Source organism: Lissotriton vulgaris, chromosome 2_1 (genome assembly GCF_964263255.1).
Source record: "Lissotriton vulgaris chromosome 2_1, aLisVul1.2, whole genome shotgun sequence".
Lineage (NCBI taxonomy): Eukaryota > Metazoa > Chordata > Amphibia > Caudata > Salamandridae > Lissotriton > Lissotriton vulgaris.
The window spans coordinates 1,695,244,021-1,695,271,317 of record NC_141687.1 but is presented as its reverse complement, the minus strand read 5'-3'; the positions used below and the strand labels follow the sequence as shown (position 1 = coordinate 1,695,271,317).

The window sequence follows — 27,297 nt, the reverse complement described above, 5'->3', positions numbered from 1 at the left end:
TTCTCAGTGTTTCTGAGGAGGGCATTCGTGCTTTTAATGGAACAGCGCCAGCCTCTCTCTTCAGGGCTACCTTGTGTACATATGGGAAAGTACCAGCATTTTCAACAGTGGCTGCCAAGCCGGGAATGAGGCAGCAATAACATTTCACCAGCATTTCCCAGCAGGACCAGTATATCTTTAATATCTGATACATCAAGGATCTAGCTCAGAGAAGCAGTAAGGCACTCGTCAGGGAGCATTTCTGTGGCAGCAAAAATATCTCAAACACGTGGCCCTATACACAGAACATTATAGGGTTTAGGGATCACTTCGGACCAGATTAAATAAATCAGGATGTAAGGAACAGCACGCTGTGCTGCTGTACTTTTACTCTTCAAATATTTGCATTGCATATGTGTGCATGGTATTAGTCATAATAACAGTTGTAGCCAGGAGGAGATGAATGGGTTTTCCAGCATTTCTTAGATAACACAGCCGTGCTGTTACACTTGGGATTCCACTGTGCCATTTTTTCCCTGCATGGCTGTCATGCTCTTAATGACCCACTGCCAGACCTTCTCTTTCAGGTTACTGAAATTTAAACCCCGGAAGTCTGTAACGGAAATGCACCACATGCCTAATTCCATCATTCCTTTCCCTGATCAGTGCAGGGGCCTCGAGGGCCAGCCCATAACTAATGCCGAGCCCCCGGACAGAACCGGTTCACGGCGCCTAGCCGGCCCCGAAACGGGAAGACTAACGCACCCCCTCCCCATGGCGACCGCCAATGTAGCACCGAAATCGAGCTCCTGGAAAGGGACAACAACAATGTAAGAATAATCCTTGTTCCCTCTCCACCATCCCCTGAAAAGAAGTTTGAGTACTCACCGGATCAACTCCCTAGTTGGATAAGCCTGAACCGAGCTTGAGAAGACGAGATTCGCCGCCGCAACATCATCTAGATGGAAACTGATGCCTCACTGGTGAACGGCGGCTCCCAGTCCTCACTCGACCCCAGGACACCCCTTCTTGAAACCGCATGAGTACCGACAAGAACACTGCCGGCCCTGGACACGGACCGCCCCCCCTCCTGGCCATCTGATGAATCTGCTGTGAATAGGGAGCGCGAGCTGGTCCATCAATCCGCTAGGCCTGACCGAAAATGGCGGTTCAGCCAGGTCTGCCCATAAGGAAACTCCCATCTGCAACCACTTGGCCTCTCACTAAGCCCTCTTTTGCGGAATCGGAGCGCTAAATACCCCGTTACTGCGCATCCTCCTAACTCTAAAATGGCTGCTTAACCAGCACCGACAAAAACAAGCCACAAGTAAGTGCTCTGCTATTTCATCTCATAACGGACACATGCAAATGGGGGAACATCCATTATGACGCGGTGTTTACAGCACACTACCATTACAACGCTGGTTTTACAACGAAAGTCGTTACCACGACTTGCGCTGGAGGGTGCTCTAGGCTAAGGAATAGTAGATTTACTATTCCAACACCTTCCCTACCGTACGTAGGCTCCCATTCACCCCGCTCCTGGGAACCCCCCTCTTAAACATAACTGGACCCTTTACATAGCTTTTACCCTGTCCTCGTAGATACCGTAGCCCTACTTCCTCCTGCTACCCCACTAATGAGGCACTGTCCGGAGGATTGGCTCAATAATCCCCTAACACAAAGCCAGTAGTGTTTCGACATTAGCCCACCACATCCCTATCCTGCACCCTGTTCTGCTCACTTGGTCCGACCTCCTGGGGGCTCTCCCCTTAGACTCTGGCTGCATAACTCGTAAATCTCTACAGCTGGTCAACAGTACTTCCCCACTCCCCTCCAGAAAGTAAGCTGACTCTAGCCCCTCTCCTCCCAATCTCTCCCTGCCCCCTTAGAACACGTTTCAGCAGCCTACCAACGAATTACATACAGAGCGATCTGTCACCGCTAGCTGTCCCTTCCGTAGCCACTACCCTTCCCGTCTGCAGTGTTATTAGAACTAACCTACCCTCAAAGGGAATAGCCCCACCGACATCTTAGTTATAATGCCTTCTACCACGACAATCTCCTCCAACCCCCTCTCCTTACCCTACATAAAGCGCCACGGCCCGAACTACTTCTCGATCACCCTCCCGCCCAAAGAGAGAAAAAAAACTCAAACACAAACTGATCAGGCACTTCCCGGAATCCCTTTTCGCTGACATATATCACTGCTCCACCAAAGGCCTAGTATAAATGGATCTCATCTTTCACAGGGAAAGGCCCGGCAATTCAAACTCCATCATGAGAGCACAACTCCACATCACCAAAACCGCCAAGACTCCCCATAGTTGCAAACTATCATTCACTACCCCAACTCCAACGGCACAGTCCTGATCCAAACCAACAATGCCAACCTTGAGGCTTTTGATCTCCTCTTCCCTTCTCAATGGACTAACAGCACCCATGTATAGCCCCCCTACCAACACTCCCTGTCCACCCGGGCAACCAGTCCCCCCAACAGAACATCCTCCAAATTCCGCCTCCCGCTATCACAATCACCTAAGCTCCTCCTCTAACCGTCTCCAATTCTTCCACCACCAAGTACACAGCGCCTCCTCCTGCACTATTTGATCCTCTGGAACAACCCCCTGTGCGAACCCCACCCCACACACTAGCGGCCGACCTCAATACACATCCCAAGTCTCCCAATCACCGACCTAGACCCACCTGCAAAAAAAAAACATCTACTACAACACGACCCCCCTCATCCTACACCTTATCCCTTAACCCAAACTGACAACACAACTACCACCAAAAGACAACACAACACTGTCAGCTCTTCTCCTCACTGAGGAGATCCTACCTAGAAGCAACCCACCTCCCCTCAAGAAGAGATGAGCCGCCGTCTTTCCCATATAGAAAGCCAAGTCGTCATTATATTACAGGACTTGAATCACATCCTAACCAACCTCGTGACACTCCATAATCCCGCCTTAAACTCCCACTCTACTCCCATCTCTCCATCCTCACACATTCTAGGCTTCCCAAGGCACAGCTCCCTAGCCAGTCCTCGTGTCCTTCCTCGATCCATGCCCCGAGACCGAACAGAACTCCGGAAGCCATGTCCCCTGAGGAAGCGACTGAGCTGGCCTCCTCATACACCTCCCCCTCCACTCACATCGTGCATTGCAACATTCAGGTAATCACCGGATTCAGAAATGAGCACTCCTTCCCAAAACACCCTAGACCCCCTGCCTTCCTCATCAACATCCCTACTGCTTCTCTAATAACTGAACCAAAAAAAGAGACTCCCCGTACTAACTACCTGCTCATAAACTGCAGATCTGCCACGAAGGATGCCACAGAGCTAGAAACATCCATCCTTAACCATGACATAGATATAGCCTTCATCACTGAGACCTGGCTCAATGACTCCTCCCCTCCTATCCTCGATATGCTCATACCCCCGGGCTTCTCTATCATCAACAAAGATAGAAAAGACCGAAAAGCCAGAGGTTTGGCAATCATCCACAATCATCCACAATAACAACTTGTCAGTGTTGAATGCCTAACTGCCAACATCAAAACCACTAACAACAATCTACTACACTGCCACCTCCTGAATCATCCCCCAGGCAACACCGTCACGTTCACTGAACACCTATCCGACCTGATCGCCCACTGCTCCCTCCGAGATAGCAGCAACCTAATTCTGGGTGACCTCAACCTCCATTGGAATGATAAAAACAGTGTTCCAGTCCCCAACCTGAATGAGCTGTTACATTCCAACAACCTTATCCAGCACTGCTCAAAAGAAACTCACACCAAAGGGGCAATCCTGGATGCCATCATCACCCAACACGACGCAATTACTATAGACCACATCCTTCCAGTCGACTGGTCAGACCACCACCTAATCCTATTCCATATCTCGCAACCGTTCAAGTGTCAACCTCCCATCACAAATGCCCCTACTTGGTCCAGAAATCTAACGCAGATAAACACAGCTGACTTAGAAGAAAAAATAAGCACCCTCCTTCCCATCTCCCCGGACGGCCTCTCAACTACAGAACTCACATCCCACTACAACATAACCATGTCCTCCATCTTAGACCAACTAGCTCCAGTGAAACTGAAAAAACGCAGGAACATCCCTTCCAGATCCTGGTTCAACAAGGACATCAACGAGGAAAGGAGGCAACTTAGAGCCACAAAAAGTCTCTGGAGAAAGAATCCCTCCTCCAACCTCTGAAGAACTCAAAACAGCAACAAGAAAGTACAAAAAACGTATCAATAATGAAAAAAAACAACTTTTTCTGCAACGCGCTGGACAAGGCTAAAAACAGACCAAAGAACTCTTTAGCATCATCAAAATCAAATGTCCAAGCCATCTACTACCCATGTTCAGGCCTCTAAAGAATTATGTGACAGCTTTGCTACCTCTAGCGGACGAGTGTACACCACGGAGAGGACACGCGGGAAGTTTATCGGTTCCTTTTAAAAGGAGCAGCATCTACCAATGAGTGGGAAGACGAATGCATCCCCATTTCATCTATGAGCTGGCGTAGATAGTAACTAATTGGTGTCTTTATTGAAAATAATTTTATACAAACAGAACCTAACTACCGCGTGCAAGCAAGATATTCTGACTTCATCAGATGAAAACACTATGAAGGGACAGATACATTTTTATGCCGAAAAGACTATGTGTATCACCTACTGATAGGATTCCATAATAGAAATAAAACTTGATAATACGACCTTTCAAAATAACGGCTAAAACAACAGGAAGTATACCCTGTAGAATCTCAGGAGCTATTCGCCCCTTATAAGACTATCAAGTCCTCTTTTAAGTTTTCTGGGGAAGACAGCTAATATTTCTCCTGAAGAAGACGGCTGCATTATACTTGGCCCGTCGAAACGCGTTGAGGATTGGGGGAGAGAATTCACAGTATAACCAAAGGACTATTCTGACTGACGCTGAATACACCCTTTTGAGTTCCTCCTTTAGTTTAGCTTTAGGAACTTGTGTGATGAACTTTGAATATATTTTGTTCCATATATTGTCTGTTTTCCCTTGATTGACATATTTTTTAACTTGGTTTTTAACTACATTTTTAATTATTAAATAAAATTGTGCATTTGGAAATGTATTTGTTGTTTCAGAATTTGGTTCACTATTGCACTGCTCTGAGTTTGCCTGCATTATTGTTGTATGTGATGTTATTTTGTTTTGATTAATGTGTCCAAAGGGAATTGCTTTCTTGACAAGGCTAAAAACAGACCAAAGAGCTCTTTAGCATCATCAAAATCAAATGTCCAAGCCATCTACTACCCATGTTCAGGCCTCTAAAGAATTATGTGACAGCTTTGCTACCTCTAGCGGACGACCCACAAAAACCTGGAGATCCTTCGACCCCATCCGTGAAACTGAAATTCTCAGTTTAATCTCCTCCGCCAAGCCCTCATCCCACATCCTCGACCCTATACCCTCTCAAATGACCAAAAAGCTGAAACTCTCCCTTGCACCACTTTGGTGCTAAGTAATAAACAGTTCCCTAAAAGCCGGCATCATACTAGATTGCCTCAAAGTCGGCCAAGTCACACCACTTCTGAAGAAGCCAGGCCTAGACACGAACGACCTGAACAATTTCAGACATGTCGCCAATCTTCCCTTCCTAGCCAAAATCCTCAAAAAATGCATTCTCCGACAACTGAACCAACATATTGACAATATTAATCTACTGGACAAACACCACTCAGGCTTTAGAAAAGGCTTCAGCAGCAAAACTGCAATCCTCAACATCGTGGATGACATACTCAACTCCCTTGACTCCGACAATTGCTGCCTACTCATCCTCCTCGACCTCTCAGCAGCCTTTGACGTGGTGGATCACACTCTTCTCATCAAGGTTCTCAAAGACCGTGTAGGTGCCGATGAGGTGGTCCTTCAATGGTTCTCCTCCTTCTTTCAAAATCGTTCCCAAAGGGTAAAAATCTAATCCTTTACATCCGACCTTCTCCCCGTTAACACAGGTGTCCCCCAAGGATCCGTTCTCTCCCCTCAATTGTTCAAAATATGTTTGGAACCCCTCACCACCATTCTGAAAAAAGCCAAAGTCCCCTTCCATCTATATGCAGATGACACCCAGATCTACCTGGAAACCTCGTCCTTTAATGACATTATAAGACTCAACAATACTCTCAGAGAAGTTCAAGAATGGCTATCAGCAAACCACCTTAAACTCAATCAGAGAAAAACCGAAATTCTCCTCATCTCCAACAAGGAAGAAAACCTGCAAATCGTTGACTGGCTGAAAGCAATCGATGTTCTCAGTGGTAATCTCACCTTGGGAAACTCGGTAAAATCACTCGGAATCACCCTTGATCACAAACTAACCATGACCAATCACATCAAAAACTCAGCAAAGAGTGCCTTTCTCGATCTGAAGCTTCTCAATAAAATCAAACCCCACATTCCGCCCATGGACCTCAAGCAAGCCACCCAATCCCTGGTCTTGTCTAGACAGGACTATGGGAATGGTGTTCTCTCTGGTACAGCTCTATCCCATCTAGCGCTACTCAAAACAACCCTCAATGCAGCTGCCAGAATGGGCACTGGAGTCAAAAAATATGACCACATATCTCCTGCACTCAGAGATCTAAAATGGCTCCCAGTGGAAATGTGTGCCAGCTTCAGAACTGCCTACCTAACGCACAAAGCCCTGCACACTGGGAAACCGGAATACCTAGCTTCTAAACTTAAGAAAGCCGGCCAGTCTAGAAGCCTCAGGATTTCCAACTCCCTCTTACTCATCCCCCTGAAAACGTGCAAACAAAAAACGGTAGCCCGCTTCTTTGCAGGAAGCGCACCCAAAATCTGGAACTCCATTCCTATAGACATCAGAACTACCCCCTCCTTTCCAAAATTCAAAAGTCTTCTAAAAGTCCTTTACCTCAACTGCGCCTTCCAGAACAGAAATCCATGACTCACTAGCCTCCACCCGGCAGTCACCTGGTAATACGCATCCACTGCCTACCTCTTCCCCTCTCCCCAACCCAGCGCCTTAGTTCACTGACACTCAGACAAAGATACAGCCTAAAAACCTTCTCCATACATCGAGATTACCTCTAGACCTCTCTACCTCAATGGCACACACTTTGGACCCCTAGACCTCTCTACCTCAATGGTGCACCTCAGACACTCTGTATAATTGTAACGTTTGAACACTTATGAATACGTTTATTTTATTCTTTACCCTGTATTTGATTTCTATCCCTCCTGCTGTAAAGGGCTCTGACACCTTCCGGTCTGGCCAGCGCTATAGAAAACTTCTAGGTAAGCTCTTATCTGTCAGAGTGGGGGAAGCAGCAGCGGCGAGGACTCTTTATGGGCGAAAACTATTGTCGGCTCACCTAGGAGGATTGTGCGGATGCCCTTTTCCAGTCCGGAGCATCGCCGTGCTGCATCATGACGCTGCAGATAGGGAGACCGTGTGAGTTTCAGGTGGCAGGAAGAGATGCCCGGGGGCCCACCCCGGTTCCCGACTACGTGAGGATCACATCGCCGCCCACAGGTTCGGCCCAACAAAGCTAACACTATGGTCCGATAACAAAGGGGTAGTACAGGCGATTAACAAAGGAACAGCCAGGTGCCTAGATACACTACGATTAATGCGCTGATTGGTTAAATTACAGCTGGAAGGCAACATAGACCTGAGAGCACGCCACATACCAGGGGTGGACAACGAAGTTGCAGATGCCCTCTCCAGGGCACGGATGGAAAAGTTCAGGGAGCTGGCACCTTGCGCAGAGCAGGACATGACCCCTTTCCTGGGCCAGCTGTGGGACCTGGCGGGGTAGATTTATCTGAACTGGTCAACCAAGCCCTTACCCCGTAAGCCACCGGGAGTTACATAACATATATCGGCACAATACAGAGGGTATGGGGCATCCAGTCTCTGGACGATATGGGGGCCACACTCAGAGAAGCAGAACAATTCATACATTGGGCATTTAATGCCCGGAAATGCAGGTCATGGAAGCAAGCACACCTGGTCGTCGTAGCATACTATGCCAAGCTAGAGACCGGGAAGGACCCTGTGGCTAAGCACTACATCAAGGTGGTAATGAAGGGGTGGAAGTGCACAGAAGGCGCTAGGAGGGATAAAAGGCACCCAATAGACTATACTAAGCTGGGCTCGTTGTTGGGAACACTACAGGGCATCACGAAGGACGACTTCGAGCACCTCCTGTTTAGGGCAGCATTTTCCACTGCATTCTTCGGGGCTTTCCGCAATAGCGAGTTAGTAGCACCTTCAAGGGCAGGTCCAGCGACACGCTGCGTACAGGCAGGCGATGTCACACTCAAAACAGGGGAAGTGGAGATCCAACTGAGGCGATCTAAGACAGGTCAAACCGGCAGGGCGGGCGGTAGTGAGACTGCGGTGCATTGACGACCAGAAGTGCTGCTTGCTCGCCTTCATGACATTGCGACCTCCCAGCGAAGGGCCGCTATTTAAGCACAGAGACAGCACACACCTTAGCAGATTCTAGTTCACTGCGATCATGCGCCTCTCACTCAGTAAAGCGGGGCTGCCACTATCAGGTTTTGGGTCTCACTCATTCAGGATTGGGCTGCCACGACGGTTGCACAACATAGGATGACCGAGTCTGGAATACAGGGTAGATGGCGGTCGCGGGCATACCGGACCGACGTAAGGCCCCAGTTGCTATAAACTACAGAGACTGTGGTTTTCCTCAACCAAGCAGCAGAGTGACATGTTATCCTTACCCCGGCAGGACGAAGACCACGCTTGGTGTTTGTGGTTCGTTCATAACATGGATGCAATCCTGGTGGCGACAGAAGGGTCACAAGCAGGAAGGTGGCCAGTGGACACCTGCATAAGGTACCAGGCATGAAATGGGACCAGCTGCCGGCGACCCTCGCAAAACTACAGGCGGAGGTGGCATGGCACCCAGATATTTTAATCGTGCATGTGTCTCTTCCCTTTTTAACATATGTATGCTGCTGAAGTCTTCTACTAAGAATCTGGATTTTTTCTTTTTTTTTCTTTCTTGTTAATTCATTGTTTTTATCTCTCGTTTTTTTATACTTGTAGTATCACTGGTAGTTTTGATGTGCACTTTTAAGGATAATTTCATATCCAAATAAAGAACTGTTTAATTTAAAAAATAAATAAATAAATAATCGTGCATTGGGGGGGAAAGAACTTGGCCAGGTGAGGGAGGAAAGATCTTTTTCAGGATATACAAAGAGACCTATCGGAAGCAGACAAGGTTTTTAGTGCACCCCTATCATTTGGTCAGAGCTGATCAGCAGAAGCGAATGGGGCGGGGCCCAATCGCAGAAAGCAGTTGAGAACTCCCAGAAAAAGCTGAACCTTACTGTGAGCAATTTCTGCAGAACCAACAGCTTTGAAACAGTTAGGCACGGGCTCATCCACATGGGTCGCCCTGAGTTTTATGCGAAAGATGGGGTGCATCTGTCTCAGGAGGGCATGGGAGTCTTCTGGAACAACCTGTGGGGTGCGATGGCTTTAGCAGGTTGTAGATAAAAGGGCCTAGGATGGAAGGAAGTGGGGAGCCACAGGAAGACCTAAGCCTCCCTGACGGTGTGGCAAGAGACTAAGGGGATAATGGTTGGTACGGAGGCACACAGAGTGCGGTTTGCCGTAATAGGACCACTCACCTTGGGATGCCTATTGGCTGGGTGAGTTGGCCTAAGGGTAGTGTGTAGGATCACTCACTTTGGGATGCCTTACGGCGGAGTGAGTTGGCCTACCACAAGGAGGTAGCAAACGGAGACGGCGCTTGCTGCCCAGCCCCCGCCGGATGGCAGGGCACAACAAGAGTCAGACAAGATAGCGAGTTGTGGCCTAATTCCGGGACAGAAGCTACACCCCCCCCGCTTAAAGAGAGAGAAAACCCAACCAAACAAAGCAACAACCCCGTAGGGGCTAAGAGACAATGCAAGCTACAAATAACCTATACAAACAAACTGTCAGGCTAACTGGCTATTGGGCAATGTACATTTGTTTAATGCAAATGCAGTGTATTATGAGATGCAAATAAGGCATGACTCAAATATGTCAGTTCACCAATAATGGTTTATGGCATGTTATGCAAAGGTATGCAATATATATACGTGCATTCCTAATGAAACCTTGGCCAACAAATGACCACCACAAGACAAGAGTGTACGTTGGCTTATTTATGATAAGGAATACAATGTTGAGAAGTTGGTGAGTAGGCAAAGTGCGGGGGTTAGTGTACTCAGTGTGATCAAGACGTGTCCCCAATGCTTTAACCTAGTGAGTGAGTATGAATTTAACTTCTCTTTATGTATGCACTTCTCTCAGATCGATGTGCATTCTTCTGTTCCACAGTTGGGTCACAGTTGAAGGCCTCAGGGCCTCTTCATAGGTTTCTTCGATTTAGAAAAATTTTAAGGCATGGACAAAGTGGGAAATTGCCCAGGGCCCCCTGGTAAAGTGAGAGGGACATTAACAATTCCTGCCGTAATGGTTCTCATAAAAACACAGCTTTTCTGATTTGACGGTCTTGAATGCTTAACAGAAACTTAGGGCCACATTTGCTAATTGTAGTGTGCAGCAGTACTAAGGGGCATATTTATGACTTTTGTGGCATGGCAGAGCAAAAAGTCACCATACTGCACTGCCCTGCATCACAGGAAAGGGCAGAAAAGCACCATATTTATCTAATATGGCACATTACTGTCTGTTTCCCTTGAGCTGGCAGCATTTTGGCACATTTTGGCATCCTGGCGCCAACTCAGGCACACTTGCACCATTATGCATTCTAGTCTGTATTGTTTTTGTGCAGGAAGGGGCATCTTCTTGCACGAAACCAATCTTAAAAGGCTTTTTCCTCTTCCTATATATGCTGTAGAATGCAGAACATATAGAAAGAGGAAAAAAACAAGGAGAAATAAAGATATTTCTCCTCATTATGCCTCTCCTGGGGAGGCTTATCTTTTTGGCATGTTCCCAGGTTTGCTTGTTCTTGTAAATCTTGGAATGCATCATAATCCATGGATGTTGCTTGGCAAAACCCAAGCAACACTAATGGAAAAGCCACTGTGGCGCAGAGTAACAGAGTGCAGTGATTTCTGTTACGTTACTCAAAATGTATTGAGCCGTGTAGGGCCACGCAAGGTGCTTACGTTGCTTCATAAATCTCATTTTACATTTGTGTCACTCCCATGTTGCGCGGTGCAAAGGCCTTGCAAAGAGGGTCATAAATATGCCCCTGTGCCTCTGTCCTGCATTCTCATTCTGGCATTACTCAGTGCAGTAACTTTAGATGCTCTGTTGAGATGAAAATTAAATCTGCCCCTTAACGTGCATGCCTGACCTTCCCAGGTTTAACACTCACACTGGCAGTCAGTTGGTGGCAATTAAGTTGAAAAATAATCTTTATTTGCCTTTTTTTTCTCCTACTTCACCTCATATCTTCTCCCTTGACCCTCTCACCTAACCTCTATGTACCTTCAAACTTTCTCTCTATCAATTTGTATTCCTCACCTCTCTCTCAATATACCCCATATATATCTCATTCAACTTCATCCCCTTCTATCTCTCTCATATGACCATGCCCCTCTGCATCACATTTTATGCTTACTTCCATATCAGTCATTCTCAATCACCTCTCCTTCCCTTAATTCTCTCTCTAACGGATCACTGACATAATATCGTCAGTCAAAATATTGAGGTACCAGAATATCGTCTCCAAAATATAGAGGGACAAAATATTGACTTCCTATCTCCATTAAGATAAGTACCACCGAGCCACCGAGACTTTAAGAGCAGGGGCTGATGCAGGTCACACAATGGCCCTAATTATGCTCGACCTGAGTGCAGCTTTCGACACCGTAGCACATTCCATCTTGCTGCGGTGCCTGAAGGAAGCTGGGGTGGCTGGTCATGCGCTGTGCTGGCTACAGTCATTCCTCTCAGAGAGATGCTTTCAGGTTCAGCAAGGGACTTGTCGCTCAGCAAATATGCCATTAGATCAGGGAGTGCCTCAGGGCTCGGCTCTTAGCCCCACTCTTTTTAATCTTTATATGGCCTCTCTGGCAAAAGTGGTACAATCATTTGGGGTGGAATTGGTGTCGTACGCCGACGACACCCAGCTGCTGATCTCTTTATCGCAGAACTCCTCCAACACTCCTACCAACTTTAAATCCTGCATGCAGGCACTGGGAGAATGGATGGACTCCCACTGTTTAAAACTCAATGGTTCTAAAACAGAGGTGCTGGTGGTGGGGGGAAAAAGCGATAACTGGACAGCTGAGTGGTGGCCTTCTTGCTTGGGTCCTACTCCTACCCCTTGTGGGGAAGTAAAGAACTTGGGAATCTGGATGAATCCCTCCCTCTCGTATGATGGCCACATTAGGCGTCTTGTGGGCAAATGTTTTGGAGTTCTAAAAACCCTAAATAAAACTTTAGACCTATTGCCCCTTGCGGCCAGAAGGACTTTAACACAGGCACTGGTGACCTCGCGGTTGGACTATGGAAATGTACTGTTCCTGGGGGCAACCGAGGGTAGCCTGGGCCGCCTCCAAGTCATCCAGAACTCCGCCGCCAGGTTGGTGTTGAGAAGACCTAGGAGGGCCAATTCACAGAAGGCGCTAGATGCGCTTCATTGGTTGCCTGTGAAGAAACGGGTACGTTTTAAGTGCCTACTCTTCTGTCATCGGATTGTCTGGGATAGGTCGCCCGCGTATTTAAAGGATCTAGTTAGCCGGTATGAACCCTCCAGGACCCTTCGTTCGGAGGGGACCGGTCTGCTGACAGTCCCCAGGACGAGGAAGGCCAGAATAGGTGGTCGCTCTTTTGCGCTCCATGCAGCTCAACAATGGAACAAACTTCCCTTGGCCTTGAGACTCGAGAGTAGTGAAGCGCGGTTTAGGGCCTTGCTGAAAACTCACTTATACACAGCATAGACCTCTGGATTCTCTCTCTTGCTGGTTCACTGCTAGCTTAGCGCGGGGACATGCCGTGATGGCATTACTGTGCGCTTTACAAGCTCTTTATTATTATTATTACCAAAATATTGAAACCAAAATATGGTTGTTAAAAATATGGTTGTATAAAATATCGATTTTTTTAATGTCCTAAATACAATATGAAATTAATTACATTATAAATATATTTAAATAAAGCATAGTTAGAATTACTTAACACATGTTAAAATTAATAAATATTAAATGTAATGGAAAAATAGTAAACATGCATAATCATTTTTTATATATATTAAAGTAATATTATTAATAAATAATTATTAAATTTAATTATAAAATGTTAAAAACATAATTAAGATTTTAATTACACATATATATATATCTAAATAAACCTGTAATATCAATATACAAATTTATTTGTATATATAATAAAATAAATTATTTTTAAAAATTGTATTTGTGAATAATATTTCACACTACATTAATTATAACAATTGGGGAAACATTGCATAGCGTAGGGTAATAAAATTACTACTCCAACAAGTGTTACAGTAGGGTAAGGGCTGCATAGCGGGAGTTTAAAAAGTACTATTCCTACTCCAGTGAGTGCAACAGTAGGAAACTTGTTGGATAGCAGGTGGCTGAAAATTACTATTCCCACTCCAGAGAGAGCACCAGTAGGGAAAGTGGTGGGTAGCGATTGGGAATAATTTACTATTCCCACACCACCAACTGTAACAATAGGAAAAGTGCTGGATAGAGTGAGTGTAAAAATTACTATTCCCACTACAGTGAGTGCAACAGTAAGGAAAGTGTTGAATAGCGGGAGGGTAAAAATTACTATTCCCACTCCAGTGAGTGCAACCGTAGGAAAAGTGTTGGATAGTGGCAGGGTAAAAATTGCTATTCCCACTCCAACAAGTGTATCTGTAGGGAAAGTGTTGGATAGCGAGAGTGTAAAAATTACCATTCCCACTCCAGTGAGTGCAACAGTAGGGAAAGTGTTGCATAGCATGTGGGAATAATTTACTATTCCCACTCCATCAAGTGTAACAATAGGGAAAGTGTTGGGTAGCGGGTGGGTAAAAAATACTATTCCCACTCCAGTGAGTGCAACAGTAGGGTAAGTGTTGGATAGTGGGAGGGTAAAAATTACTATTCCCACTTCAACAAGTGTAACAGTAGGGAAAGTGTTGGATAACTGGCGGGTAAAAATTACTATTCCCACTCCAACGAGTTTAACAGTAGGGCACATGTTGGATAGTGGGTGTATAAAAATGACTATTCCCACTCCACCGAGTGCAACAGTAGGGAACGTGTTGGATAGCGGGTGGGTAAAAATGACTATTCCCACTCCATTGAGTATAACAGTAGGGAAAGTGTTGGATAGCGTGTGGGAATAATTTACTATTCCCACTCTACCAAGTATAGCAGTAGAGAAAGTGTTGGATAGCGTAAGGGATTAATTTAGTATTACCACTACTGCAATATAATTAACATTGATTAACAATTAATAAAAAATAATGAATTCCCTCCCACCATATTCTCCTATGAACGTCACCACCAATATTGTAAAATATTAATCAATTAACATAAATAATTATCAATGAATTAATTACCTAATAACAATTAACGATAAAATAGCTCATTGTCCCAAAATAGTATCCTTTTGGGAGGATGTCTTTGCGTTTCTTCAAAACCAATATAAAATTATGATTTCTGTGAATCTTAAACTGGTTCTGTTTGGATTCGATTCGGAGTTGATGTTAACAGAGCAATTAGCCAAACTAATGTATATAGCTATGGTTGTGGCTAGATCGTTATTACTTCAGAATTGGTGTTCACAATATTGCCCTAATGTACATGAATAGCGTCACAAAATGAAAAGAGTCAAGCAATGCGAACAGATCTACGCTCAAAGAATTGGGGTGGTTAGGAAATTTGAGAAAATCTAGGGATCGTATTTCGATTGATGCATTGTTATTGACCTGGAAATGTATTATTATTATTTCTGGATTTGTCTGTTTTCAGATGTATTTTGTATAAATTGCTAAAAAAAAAAATTCTTGTTGCTCTGGTTCATCCAAGACCCCAATAAATTTTTATTTTTTTAAAAAGAACAGTGGGTATCAATTTATAACTGTCATTCTGACAACTGCTTTACAGTCCACGCACGTTCTTAACTTGCCTCCTTTCTTTCAAACAAAAAATAAAGGCAAAGTGGCATGCAACAGTGATGGCAATAAAGCGATTTGACAAATTTTCGTCTAAAAAAAACAAAAAAAAACAATTAACGATAAAATTAGTAACCAGCAAACATAAATTAATTCCCACAATTAACACTATAAAATAGCTTTAAAGATAGTATATAAAAATATTAACAATAATTAAATTACTTTGCCTCCTCCTCCCCTATAAACCCACAAACTACTACAGAACTAAAATACGCAAAAATAATGGAACATTAAATTCATTACTTGAAAAAAAATTCAAACATACATTACAAAAATAATATATACTTTTAACACATATACTAACATTTAAAACAATAAAAATCGATTTTTAACAACGATATTATGACTGAGAATATTACTAACTTCGATATTATGACCAACAATATTTATTACCTGCATATCGATATTCTGTACCACTATATTTTTGACAGTCGATATTCTGTTCACTAGATATTTTAAGCTCGATATTTTGTCATCTCGATATTTAAAACTCGATATTTAGACGGTTTACCCTCTCTAACAAGTCCTTCTCTCTGTGCGTCACTGAAATTTTTTCCATCTGACCTCCATGGACCAACAACACTGGTCACACAAGGTAATCTTGTCTTCATGTCACCGCTCTTCCTCTCCATATATCTACTATATTTCCTTTTCCTATCTCTTCTCCAGCCTTTTCTCTACCGCACCACTCCCCCTTACTTCTCTATTTCATTTATTTCTCTATCTACATCACATCTTCATCCCTACTTTACCTCTCTCTACCTCACTGATTTCTCTGTCCCTCTCTAACCTCTCAATTTACCTTAATATTAGTTCACAACCTCACCGTTCCATCGCCTCTTTCTCTTATTCTACAACTGTTACTACCTCTCTACATATCTTACTCCATTAAGGCTACATCTTTTTATCCACCTCTATCCCTTTTTTCTCTATCATCAAATATTATGCCTCTCTCTCTCGCACACTTAAATTCTTGTCTCAGCCCTTCTTCTCCATTTCAACTCACTGCCTATAACCCAGCTATCTCACTCACCCCCTTTCTTTATATCTATATCTACTTCATTTTCTCTGCTTCTTTTTCTACAGTACTTTCTCTCTCTGTATAAACTTTACTGCTATTTTCATAATTCATATTTGTATCTCAACCTCTCAACTGCTGCTTTTTGCCTAACACTACATTTGTTTTTCTACCCTTCACCCCTCTTGCTACCTTTCTGGCTTCCTCGCCACTGTCTTTAGATGACCCGTTTTTTTCTATACTTCTTCCCATTTTGCGGTTTCTCTCTTGCATCTCTTTGTTTTTCATCTAGTCACTCTTTTTACGTCTATCTTTTACTGCCATTACCTCTCTCTGATTAAATCAAATCTTTTCTAGATTACCTCTCCCTCTTTACCTTATCTCCTTGGAGTCATTGGTGGCCTGTTTCTTTTGAAAGTGGTGAGCATTAAATTAAATTGTGACTTCCATCTAAAGATCAAAGCAAGTGACACCAACTGACCCATTAGGGTGCCTCGCTTCTCGGTGAATGACACAGGCACCAGGCAGACAAGTGAATGCTCATATAACCTACATTAGTAAAAAAACAACAGCATAACTCAGAAGTAGTGACGGCATGGGCTGCCAAATGAGATGGTTATGTACACTATTATGAAGCAATTGTGTCAACCCTTGTAGGAAATTGTTATCCCATGTTGTAAAACAGCAAAATCAGCCATTATAAAAAGAAACAGCGCATTTCAAACCTTAAACACATGAAACAATCAGCGGTACGTAAAAACAAATCGTTTCAGTGAGGTTTAAAAATGCAGACAACCCAATATTAAGATTTAAAGGTGCCTTCCTTGCTTCTATCCGCTATATTAACACTTTTTTAGTTACCTCTGCTGTAGCCTTTCACAAAAAATGTTTTCCGTTTAACATCGTGCCATTTTTTTCCTGACACTAACATAGTAGGTAAAGAAAGAAATCCAGAATGTAGGGCAGCTCTCAATGTTGATGTTGTGTACCAATGTCGCTTTATTTCGGTCTCTCGCAACATTTCACATGTTTATTTCTAAATCATTACTAGGGCCTACCTCTCAGGACTACTGAGAGAGCGCAAATTTGAATGAAAATTATGTATAGGCCGTATCTACAAGCACATCGTATAAACGTAGGAATGAAATGTATATCGTAAAGTGAAGTTGACACATATAGCATAAGATAACCGATATAATCCAAAGTAATATAGGAAATGTAACTGTATTCACTTTAGAACATGTATTAGATTTAGAAGGCCCGTATATGTAGTGGGCTGATGGAGAGATGGTGTAGAAATGCTTACGAAAAGTAGAACGTGCAAAGTAGAATTCATGTACGTGTGTAACTTTTAAACGGAGAAACAGCGAGAAATGAAACGTGGAGAGATGAAACGTGAAGAAATGTGTAGAACATATATAAAATGATATAGCGAACGATAATATAAAGTTATGCTTTACGTAGTTTTATTCTATGTATAATGTATTCACATATGTATAACTGATTTTTGCTAAGTACGAATATATATAAGTGTGTTAAAGGTTATACTGTGTAGAAGGCTTTTTGTGAGAATGCTAGAAAGGTTTAGGTCATTTGTGATTCTAACCTGACTGACCGAGGGTTAGCAGGAGCACAGGCAAATGTATATAATTTAGCGGACTTACAAGAGTCGTAAATAGTTTGATGTGGACGTGAGAGCCAAGAAGTCTAGCACTTGTTAGATTTAAGGTGACAACGCTGGACGAGGTTTATGGCCTGAACGTGATGAGAAGCGCTAAGAATTTGAAACTTGTTTTTGAATGACCATTCACAGGACCTAGAAGGTCAAAGAATAGAAGTTGTAAGTTAAAGTCTTGTTTAAGTTCATATGACATTTGATCTGAAAGTGTCAGTAAAAGTCACCAATAAGAAGATGAAGATGACATCTAAAGAAGAGAGGTCAACTTAACGGACGGCGAAAGGGATGAAGCAATGGACGAAGCAAGAAGCTGACATCATCGGGGAAAGTCCGTGGTGGGCGTCAAGGGGCGTTCCACCCACACTGGAATTGTGTATTTTAGGGACAGCACCCCGGGGAGGAGAGAGCAATTGGCAATTGGAGATTAGGAACAGCAAGGGAATTGCTCAGAGAAAGAAGGGCGAAGGGTAGATGACTTGAGCAGATGCGCTGAGAAAGATCAGAGCGTAAGAGAGCAGTAGGCCGAGGACCCTTAAGGAGAACGGATGGGTAGGCAGAGAGGGTACTGCTTCTTAATCTTAAGTTACCTTTAGAGGCTAAGAGAGTTTGATCTTCTTTGGAAGTCAAACTGCTGACACCTTTTTAGGTTAGGAACTTGCGAAATAGGGATGTCACATAGCATAGAGTAGGGACAGATTTAATGTGATACTTTTCTCTTTTCTGTAGATGACGCCAAGGAACCACTTCACATCGAAGCTTTAGATTGCTGATATTGGAATTGATTTTGTATTCTTTTGTATACTTTGATCCTGAGAGGATTGTAATTGCATCCAACTTTGATTTTATATAAAACTTTCAAACTTTACCAGTTGTAAGTGGTTCTTCCGAGTGGCGTCAGTTAATGGGGTTTGTCTAACCTATAAGAGGGTTGTCTTTTCCTCAATGACAGATACTAGCGGTCCAAAATAGATGAATGAGAAAATGTATTAAATTGATCATAATCATAAATTGATATCAAAATCTCATTCCCCGCAGTTGGTAGCAGAGAAATGATGGTTATCTTCTTGAGGAAGACGACCTAGGCCAGGTTTAGTTTACCCCAAGGTCCCTAGTCATCGACGACCAGAAGAAGAGTCCCAGCCGAAGACGGTGCTGACGGCGTGTCGAGAAGAAAAGCAGCAGAGTCGGTCGAGAGTGAGTATAAGGGTCATGCGTTGTAAGATTGAGGTGTTTTATGTTGTTCCTGTGTTGTAATGTCAAGCGGAGTTGAATGCCTGTAGTGTGATTGAGGGAAGGTTGTGAGCGCGCGCAACCGGATGAAATCTTATGTCCAGAGGACTTAAGTGGTTCGGGTGTATCGAACACCCAGAGTAATTGTCTACCATTGAAAGGGGGTCATGAGGTACCATTGATTTCCCGACAGACCGATGATAGGGGGAGCGTATGAGTGAGTGAATGAGTAGCGGACGCTGGTCGTACGTTTACTGTGTGTAAGTAACCTATCAGTTGAGGCGAGCGTCGGACCGTAAGAGGGAAGACGTTTCGTCAGTTGAGGTGACAATTACAGTTAGACTGTGGCCGTACAGTCAGAGAAAAGTGATCGCTTGGACGGAAGTAGTCATTTTTCAGTGTATGAATGAAAACGCATGCGAAGTCGGGAGACGAGTTGAGAACGGAGGAGAACTGCTGCAGAGGGAACGAGTGACGTCAGCATAGAACCGCGCTGAGATTGGTTAGTTTGTCAGACGTCAGCGAAGAGTCGCACAGAGATTGGTCGGTCAGCGAAGAGTCGCGCTGAGATAGGCCGATTAGCGAGAGCCGCGTAGGGATTGGTTGGTTGGTTGTCATCGGGACGTAAACAAGGAAGAGTAAGAGGAAAATTGTAGATTATCGAAAATGAAATGTTTTAAGAGTTTAAGAGCACTCTTTAGGAGAAATAGAAGAAACTTATATGCCGGAGAGGAAGCTCCACCAGAAGGCACACCAGCTTATTATATGGCAGTGAATCTAGGCTTGCACTCCATATTATGGATTTCTGAGTGGAATAAGTTAACTGAAGGGAATAAGGAACTGACGTTTCCGAGATTCGGAACGTTTAAGTTAGATGTGTTGAACGAACTGAAAGCGGTAATGCTTGCAACAAGACCTCTACCGAGGCCAACACAGTTCGAAGCACTTAGCGTATGGTTTAGAACAGCACACGAAAAGAGCGTAAAGAGACGCCAGGAAAGGGTGAGAAGATCAGTAAAGGCAGTACAGGATGCTAAATGGGATGATGAAGCCAAGAAATGGAGAGTACAAAAGATAGAAGCAGAGAAACTGTACCCGATGCTAGAAGTTACGGGAGAAAGGAAACCTCTAGAGGAAGAAGAGGAAAGTGAGACAGAAGAGGATTTGATAGAGAGGCTATTAACGGATAGACCACCTCCGTACAGTGGAGGGGCCGCAAGTCCTATATTACCACAAGAGGACGGAGCTAGATGGGGGGAATATAAATCGATCCCAGTAACAGAGTGGGATGCCAAGAGAGAGGAGGAAGTACCCCAATCTAGTTCTGAACAGAGAGTAGTGGGAAAATTCGTGGTCCAGAAAATGCCCGAAACGCAACATGCAAGGTCTTATCAAATGCCGGATGCCCTACAAGTACCGGTTACCATAGGCCCTATTGTGTCAATCTACAACCCAGAAGGGGTCCAGCAGGAGGAACAGGCACGATGGGACAGGGAAAGGGCAGAGATGGAGAGTAGAGAGATCATGATGAATCCTCAGAGGCAGAGACTAGCACCGATGAGTCGGAGTACCCCATTAGATGCCGAAGTAGGTCCCTGGGTAGAACAAGGGGGTCAAAGAGGGCCAATGGACTTAAGGGGACCAAAACCGAAGTCCTTTAAGGAATTAAGGGAATACCTGAAAGAGTGGGATACTGCCGAGGAGATTAAGGATAAAAGTTTAGAAACCGGAGCTGAGTGGAGAGGCCAAGATAACCGGATCCTCTCACATTGTGGAGCTGGCGAAAGCAGCCCGGAGTGGGAGAGAGGGAGTCAGGAAAGCAGAGGAAATAATTGTCCTACTATCAGCGGCAATAGGCAAATGTGCGATGACAGGAGTGCAGGGTGTGGCGAAGTGCCTCGCGTCACCTTCAGTGAGGGAGAACAAAGGACACAGGAGTATCGGAATACTTTTAGGTGCACTCACCATGCCCCAGATGAGAATGTGCGACACTGGAATCACGGAAACATGGAGAGTCGTGAAGCGTCTCGACATGCATCCGGCGATAGTAGATGAAGTCATGAGACTATAGGGAGTCGCGAAACGTCTCGCCATACTTCTGGTGATCAAGATCGAGATCGCGGGAGCATGGAGGGCCGTGAAGGACCTTATCGTTTACTGAGCGACACCAGACAGCAAGCGAGTTATAGTGATTTAGAACAGAACGGTGGATCCTATCTCGTATCTGGAGAAACCGAGCCAAAAAGACGAAGTGTAGGGATGGGGGATGGAGCAATGTTCCACCACACCCCACGGGAAGATGGAAAGGCTTGGGATCTAGAGAGGTGGGAACAAAGAGATGGAAGGAAAACTCCTCATAACTCACCTGTGTTTAGGCGTAGGGCGCATAGTGGAGGTGAGAGAGGTATGAGCGAACCACCTAGGACTGACATACTGAGAGCCGAAATAAAAGCCATACGGATTGACGTAATGAGCTTAAAATCAGACTTGGATGAAATAATAGACGGCACAGTGGCAATAGAGAGGTTAGAATTGTACGCACCAGATGAAATATTGTTCTTAGCCAAGGATGTTACTCGGAGAGCGAGGTCAGCTCATGAAAATTTATCTAATTTGGCAAATAGATACATGATAGACCTGTCACGAACCAAAGCCTTACAGCCCAATCATAGGCTAAATTGCACAGACCCAGATTTGGATGAACGTAGAACGATTGGATTAAGAGTACACATACGGGAACTGGTCATGTGTATCCGAATATGGAGAGATCTGGTTAGATGGGAGGAAAAATGGTCTAAGAGGGGATCTGTTAGAAGAAGTACAATTGCGAAGTCCCAAGATACAGACCTAATGCGAATGGAAGCTTTCCCTTTGCGAGAAATCGCGAACGGAAATTACGTTCATGTACCTTGGAGCAGGGGGGATTTGGCGGCATTTACCAATTCCTTCCCAAAGCTTAGAGAAAATCCCGTTGAGTGGTACAAGCAGGTAGAGAGGTTCGTAAAGATCTCTAAGGTGCTGTGGATCGATTTGAACACATTGTTCGATATCGTAGTACCCGGAGATTTGTGGACGGCATGCAAGCTTAGTGTTGAATGGCCTACTTGTGAGCCTCCGAGAGATACCCGGACGAATGGCCAATCAGTTAGAGTCATGGAAAAATACGAGAGAGTAATAACATGGCTAAAAGAGAAAGTGCCGGTGCACGATATAGACTGGGTTAAGATAGATCGAACAACTCAGGAGCCTAAAGAAACGGTTCACGAGTTCTATGAGAGGCTGCTGAAAGCATTTAAGCAATACAGTGGGTTAGACGTAATGGATCCTAAGGACATAGGACAGTTTGTGTCGAAGTTTGTTTTAGGATTAAGGCCAGACATAAGCATGATGATACAACAGCATCTGATCTGTTGGCAGAACAAACCTTTAGACGAAATTCTGAGGTATGCAAGGTACTGTAGCGATGAGATAGATTCGAAAGCGAAGAAACTCAAGGAAAAATTAATGCTGGTACAAATGCAAGCAGCTGGAAAGGGTGGACAGCGGCAACAGGGAACAGGAGCGCAAGCAAAGAAACAGAATAATCAGAGCAGAGATGAGGAAGAAAGACCGAGACCGAGAATGGATATCGCGACACTGAAAAGGACAACGAGGTGTCATCAGTGTAACGAAGTGGGACATTGGCGACGCGAGTGTCCTTACAATGTTGAGACAGGGGAATTAGAACCAGAGGAGGAAGAGGTACAGAATAACGTGGTTAAGGGAGCCGCAGCCCCGAAGGGAAAGTTTATCAAAGGGGGGACTCAGACTCCTCGAGCCCCGTTTCCTCAACCACCTCGCATCACAAATGGAGGGAAAACCTATAGACAAATGCCATTGTTTGTAGGAGGAGAAGAATGCTATTACGTTGATCCTCTTACAGGGCAACGAGTAAATAGGGAGGAAGACTGTACTTTAGGAGCAGCCCTGGAGGTAGATCAGAGAGGACCATACGTAGAGGCTGAAGTAGCTGGATGTCCTACAACCTTTTTGGTAGATACGGGTGCCACTCGATCTACGTTGAGATCAGCGGTAGTCCCAGGTTTGCCAATCTCGGGAGAGACGATTCAGGTGGTAGGAGTCGCAAACAAGAGGATGACGAATCCCCTGACCGAACCAGTGTCAGTGAAGATAGGGAATTACAGTGACGAACATCAGTTTGTGATCTGTGATTCTAGCCCTGTGTGTTTGCTAGGAAGAGATCTATTGTGTAAACTGAATTGCACAATACATTGTACACCTGAAGGAGTAGAAGTTCAGACCAATGATGAGGATGCCGATTTTAAAGTTGTAAACTCGCAAGAGTGCGTGGAACTATATCCTACTTTAACAGTGGAGGAACTTCCACAGGATTTAAGGGAGAAAGTGTCAGCTGAGGTGTGGGATTTTACTGGAGAAGAAATAGGACTGATCAAGGGAGTAGAACCAGTAAAAATCTTGGTAAGACCCAATGCGGAGTATCCAAGAACCCCGCAATACAAGTTGACTCCGGAGACGATTGCAGGAATAAAGCCTGTGATCGAATCCATGATCAAACAGGGAATACTGAAGGAGATCGTGGGAAGTCCATGTAACTCCCCGATTATGGGTTTGCAGAAGCCTAGTGGAAAATACAGGATAGTGCAGGATCTTTGAAAGATTAATAATATTGTTGTCTCATGTTGTCCAGTGGTACCGAATCCATCAGTGATATTATTTCAGATACCGTTCCAAGCTGAATGGTTTACAGTGATAGATTTGTGCCAGGCTTTCTTTTCGATACCTTTAGATGAAGAGAGCCAGTATCTTTTCGCTTTTAAGCTGGAAGATCGCGTTTTAACATGGTGTTGTATCCCTCAGGGGTATACAGAAAGCCCATCGATCTTTAACCAGCTATTAAAACGAAATCTTGAAAGTCTAGTACTGCCCAAGAATTCGGTTCTAGTCCAGTACATAGACGACCTCCTAGTTGCGTCAGAAACTGAGGAAGCTTGCAGAGAAGACACCATAACCTTGTTAAATCACTTGGCCGAGAATGGACACAAGGTGTCTCCAAGTAAATTGCAATATTGTATGACTGAGGTGCAATATTTGGGCCATAGGATTGAAAAAGGAAAGCGGAAGGTGTCTCCAGACAGAATAGAGGCGATCATGAAAATGAACGCGCCTACAACACAAAGAGAAGTCAGGATGTTTCTAGGTATGGTTGGGTATTGTCGGCAGTGGATAGCCAATTTCTCACTGAAGGCAAAACCTTTATTGCAACTGACGCACAAAGGAGTAAGTGATCCGGTACCATGGGACAAAGATTGTTTTATGGCGTTTTTGCAGCTGAGGGAGGACTTATGTCGTGCCCCAGCTTTAGGGATGCCTGATTACACAAAACCATTTTTGCTTTACTGCTGCGAAAGAGAGGGATGCGCTTTAGCAGTTTTAGCTCAGATCCACGGAGATGCGCGTAGACCAGTAGCGTATTTTTCGGCTACATTAGATCCAGTAGCCGCAGCGTTGCCCGGATGTCTCAAATCCGTAGCCGCAACGGGTGTCAGCATTGAACGATCTGAGAGTGTAGTCATGGGTCATCAGTTAGTTGTGTATGTACCTCATTCGGTAGAATTGTTAATGACCAGGACGAAGACTCAGCATCTGACAAATAGCAGGCTCACACGCTATGAGCAAGTCATACTGGCTGCCGAGAATGTGACCCTAAAAAGATGCTCCGTCTTGAATCCTGCAACTTTGATGCCACTTCCAAACGAGACTGATGATGAAAATTGTACAGATCATAACTGCCTTGATGTGACTGAACTATGCACCAAACCGAGACCCGATATTGTGGATGAGCCATTGACTGACCCCGATGAAATTTTCTTTGTTGATGGTTCATGTGTAAGAGACAATGTCGGTCAGCTGAGAGCAGCTTATGCAGTTTGCACAATTACGAAAGTAATAGAAGCCGCTTGCCTGGAAGGAGTACACTCCGCTCAGGTAGCTGAAATTGTTGCTTTGACTCGTGCTTGCTTAGCGGGCGACAAACTTCGAGTCACCATATACACCGATAGCCAGTATGGTTTCGGGGTAGTTCATGATTACGGGCAGTTATGGTCTCAAAGAGGTTATATGACCTCCTCGGGTTCTCCCATTAGGAATGGGGAATTCGTGAGACTTTTGTTAGAAGCATTGCAAGGTCCAACAGCGATAGCAGTGGTCAAATGCGCTGCGCATACAAAAAATGTTGACTTTGTATCACTAGGAAACCGCTATGCTGATGAAGTAGCGCGTTATTGCGCAGAGCAGGGATATTCTCACACTGATGTAAAAGTGGGGGGAATCCAGGAAAGAACTGAATTGACAATGTTGCTAGATACTGTAGATACGTGGGATGAATTAAGAAGTGTTCAGGAAAATGCTCCAGATGACGAGAAAAAGAGTTGGGAAACAGCGGGTTGTTCCAGAAGTGAAATGAATTTCTGGATCTCCGCTGATGGGAGAGCAGTTTTACCAAATGAACTTGTTAGTCCAATGGCAAGGAAATTGCATGGATCAGCACACATAGGAAGAGATGCTATGGTGAGAGTATTCAGACAAACGTGGTTTAATCCCAAGTTTAGAGTAGCGGCAGAAGCTGTGTGTCAGCGATGTACGATCTGTCAGCAACTAAACGTAGGAAAGAGAACACCAGTTACATTGAGTCATATTGGGAGGTCTGGGGGGCCTTTCAATAGGATGCAGCTTGATTTTATAGAAATGCCTAAATGCAACAAACTCAGATATGTTTTAGTGATAGTCTGCATATTTTCTAGATGGGTTGAGGCTTACCCTACACGTAGGTGCGATACACTTACAGTAGCAAAACTGTTACTTAGAGAGTTGATACCGAGGTTTGGGGTGCCATCCTCTTTGGAATCGGACAGAGGAACTCATTTTAACAGCGAAATAGTGAAAATGCTATGTTCAGCTTTGAATATCGATCAAAAGTTACACTGCAGCTATCGACCAGAAGCTTCAGGGATTGTAGAGCAAATCAACAGCACGATAAAGTCCAGACTTGCCAAAGTTTGTTCAGCAACATCCCTGAATTGGCCAGACGCACTTCCAGTGGTTCTTATGAGCATACGTAGTACACCGGATAGAAAAACAGGTCTCTCTCCTCATGAAGTGCTAATGGGGAGAGCTATGAGATTGCCATCGGTTCCGACTGCAGCTCTAGTGAACATCACAGACGATTTGATCTTGGACTACTGTAAGGGACTATCTGACGCCGTTAATTCTGTGTCCCTCCAGGTCCAGGCTGCAGAGGTTCCATCAGCACAAGATTTGTGCCATGACCTGAGTCCGGGGGACTGGGTCCTGGTGAAGAAGCATGTAAGAAAGAACTGCTTAGACGTGCGCTGGAGAGGACCGTTTCAAGTCATACTTGTAACGAATACTGCAGTAAAGTGTGGAGGTCTGCCAAACTGGATACATGCCTCACACACCCGAAGAGTGCCAACACCTCTAGAAGAAGCAGCTCCTCTCTCGGATGAGAATCCAGCGGAAAGCGGAGAAGCCATAGAGGGGGAAAGCCAAGCTGTGGAGGTGGGCGAAGAGGCTGAGATTGAGACGGAACAGGTTGACGGAGGTCAGGACATCAGTGAGACCGAAGTCGCCTTAGGAGAAGAAAGTAATTGGGAGTCAGACACAGATACTGAGCAAGAAGAAAGTGGCCAAGAGACTGGTCCAAGAACAAGGAGCAGAAGGACAAAGAGAGACGAAGCCAATTGGCCAGAGAGAAGGAAAAGGCCAAGCTCGGAAGAAAAGCAAGAAAGAACTCTTGTTCCGATTGCCGAAGAATCAGACCAGGAGGAGGAAACTACAGACTCAGGAACTGAAAGTCCAAGGAGATCGAGAAGGGTACGTGTGCCCTGCAGAAGGTACGCCACCCCAGAGTGGACTTATCTAGCAGATGTCTTGGGGACAGAAATCTGGGAGAGTGAAGAGCGTGAAGGTAATCGATCTCGATCCATTTGTGGCAGTGGAGATATGGATGTTGACGCCTGGACTCGAGACTGAGGGGTTACTGACTTTCACACTTCCCATACCCCCATATTTGAGTCAAATTCAAGATCTAGTGCTAAAAAGATTACAATTTCCAACTTTTGGCCAGCAAATGTCA

The 27,297-nt window shown here is 44.6% G+C and overlaps 1 protein-coding gene across 1 annotated transcript in view; it reads right to left on the bottom strand.

Moving 5' to 3' along the window:
- The window catches only part of LOC147733121 (uromodulin-like), an 847,256-nt gene that overhangs the window by 553,361 nt on the left and 266,598 nt on the right, over window positions 1-27,297 (bottom strand). The window lies entirely within an intron of this gene.